Below are 2,607 nucleotides of genomic sequence, written 5' to 3' on the forward strand. Positions count from 1 at the left end.
CATTTTAATTGAGTTGGTAAATAGACAATGGATCAGTAGAGCCTAGAGTTTTAAAGAGAAAGAGAAGATAATCTGCACATTTGTAGAACATTTATATGTGTATATTTTATGTATATATGTACATAATATATACATATACATCTCGTACATATATGTATATAATAGTTAAGATATGCACTAAGCCAGGGGCATGTCAACAGTGAGAGATGTGAAGAGGAAACCTACAAAGATAGCTGAAAGCTGGGATCTGGTCAGGTACGGTAAAAATTCAGAAAGAGTAATGTTTTCATTGTGAAGAAATTGAAACATTTTTAAAGGAGGAGGTAATCTGTTCACCCATTTTTTGTGAGTTAAAGAATGAATCCTCAGGGAATTTTAGAAATCACAGTGAAGCTTTTCTAATTTTTACAGTACACAGGAAACAGCACTCATGAGAGGTAGTCGTTGCAAGGAACGATTTGGCTCTTTCACAAAGCAGTAAATACAGCAGGTTTTATGTCTCATCTAATTCACCTCCAGAAACTTAGTTTATTGAAACAGGTTGATATATACGTGGCCTACAGTTTAACTCCATTTCAGATCTGACCACAAATGTTTTGTGATTCTTTCCACAAAGTCAGTAAGACTGAAAATGAAAAGACATTGAAGGTGTCCCTGTTGTTTATCTGTGGATGCTCCCTCCAGGTTAGTAACTCTTGAAAGACCTCCAGGACTATCCTATACAACACAACCACAATCTAGAGTATATTTGGAGACTCTCTTTAACCTCACGTGTGGTACACACTGAACATGAGAAGTGGATAGACTTTCCAGACCAGAGCTTCATTTTACAGGCTTGTTTTCTGTATAGAACTAATGTGCTTTTAAATTCACAGGTACTCCACTCATTCTGTGATGAGGAATGGAATATAAATATTCTTTTTCTGTTGCTGTGAGATTGTAAATGAGAATTTCTATTAGTTACATACTATTATATAGTTAATGATTTACAGCCTCAAACAATCGACTGTTACATTAATATAAGTGATTATGATCAGTGTTCATAATTCAATTTTATTCAAAAAAATTATTTTAAGTTTCCCTTCCTTTAATAGACTATTTTGAATTACTATATTTGAAAATAAAATGTTGAGAATGATTCAACCTAATTAAGTTTCTGATTTAACAACCAATATAACTTGAATTAAAAATATGTGCATATATACATTTTAGATATGAAACAGTTAATTTTAATAAAACTTTTATTACTTTTCTTCTTTAACAATTTCATGTGTATATAATGCATTCTTATTATCCTTACCTCTTCCTTTTTTATCTTCCTCCCATCCCTCTCAAGTCCTCTCCTCCTTCAGAGTGGAGTTACTGTGTCACACTCTTGCCTTTAGTTTTATCTCAAGACTCATTGAATTTAGTCATGGCCGTTTGTATGACTGTGTTTCTAACCAGTCACTGAAGCATGGTAATTCACATTTACAAATGAAGACAATGACTTTCTCTCTCCATAAACCCACTAGGGGCCAATAGATAGCAGTAGGGTAGAGTATGATCCTGTAAGTCCCCCATGACTTACTGGTTACAAGCTGAGTCAGGTACAGAACCAATACCTGCATGCTTAGCTGATTTGATATGATGGTTGCAATGGCTATGTTATACCCACAAGGCAGCCTTTCATGGCCTTTCTGCATACCTTCTGTCTCATATTCTCACTAAAATCTCTTCTGCAATGATTGCTGAGTCTTAGAGGGAAGGGCATAAGATTCCTGTTTAGAGCTGAGTACTCAACCAGCATTTGTTTTCAGCACCTTGGATAGATATAAGTCTTTATATTCACCATAGTTTGTGCAATGAGATTTTCTGGGTAAGCTGGGCAGAGCATGTGTCTATGAGTATGAACATATATACTTAGAAGTCACTTTGGAACCACATCTTTAGTTCAGCAACTTGAGACCATCTTAACCATTAAGGGTTTTTATTATTTTATTTCTTAAATAACTTCATGCATGAATTTTTTTTTTATTTATTCAGGGGAGAGCCCGCACGCAGTCCCCCACTACCACAAATTATGCAGTCGAGTTTCTCGCATTTGGGGAAATTGCAGGGGTCAACACACCCCAAGTGCAATGGGTGAGCCTCGCCCTGGGAAAACCACCTTCATGCATTAATTTTTGACCAGGTTTACAATACTAGGCATGGACCTGCTCTTTCAATCCGGGGTGCTTCTTGCCAGGCCAGTTGCTATTGTAGGTGTGGTGGTTTGAAAAAAAATGGCCCCCAAAGGAAGTGACACTATGAAGAGGTGTGTCCTTATTGGAGGAAGTGTGTCACTGTGGGGGCGGGCTCTGAGGTCCCTTTTGCTCAAACTTCTCTCAATATGATAATCAGTCAACTTCCTTTTGCCAATAAAGTGTAAGATCCTCCAGCACCATGTCTGCCTGCATGCTGCCATGCTCCCTACCATGATGATAATGGTGGACTGAACCTCTGAAATTGTAAACCACCACCTCAAGTAAATGTTTTCCTTATGAGCTTTGCCGTGAACATGGTGTCTCTTCACAGCAATAAAAGTCCTAAAAGAGTAGGTATAGTGTTCACAGATAGATAGTATCA

General features: G+C 37.1%; 1 non-coding gene across 1 annotated transcript; it reads right to left on the reverse strand.

The window, feature by feature from the left end:
• Window positions 1–2,022: 2,022 nt before the first annotated feature.
• On the reverse strand, window positions 2,023–2,181 carry LOC128113125 (U1 spliceosomal RNA). The gene has a single exon (XR_008219350.1). It is a non-coding gene; the product is annotated as a U1 spliceosomal RNA (small nuclear RNA).
• Window positions 2,182–2,607: the final 426 nt, after the last annotated feature.

This window comes from Peromyscus californicus, unplaced genomic scaffold, assembly GCF_007827085.1.
Source record: "Peromyscus californicus insignis strain IS unplaced genomic scaffold, ASM782708v3 Scaffold_17__1_contigs__length_78620276, whole genome shotgun sequence".
NCBI classification, from domain to species: domain Eukaryota; kingdom Metazoa; phylum Chordata; class Mammalia; order Rodentia; family Cricetidae; genus Peromyscus; species Peromyscus californicus.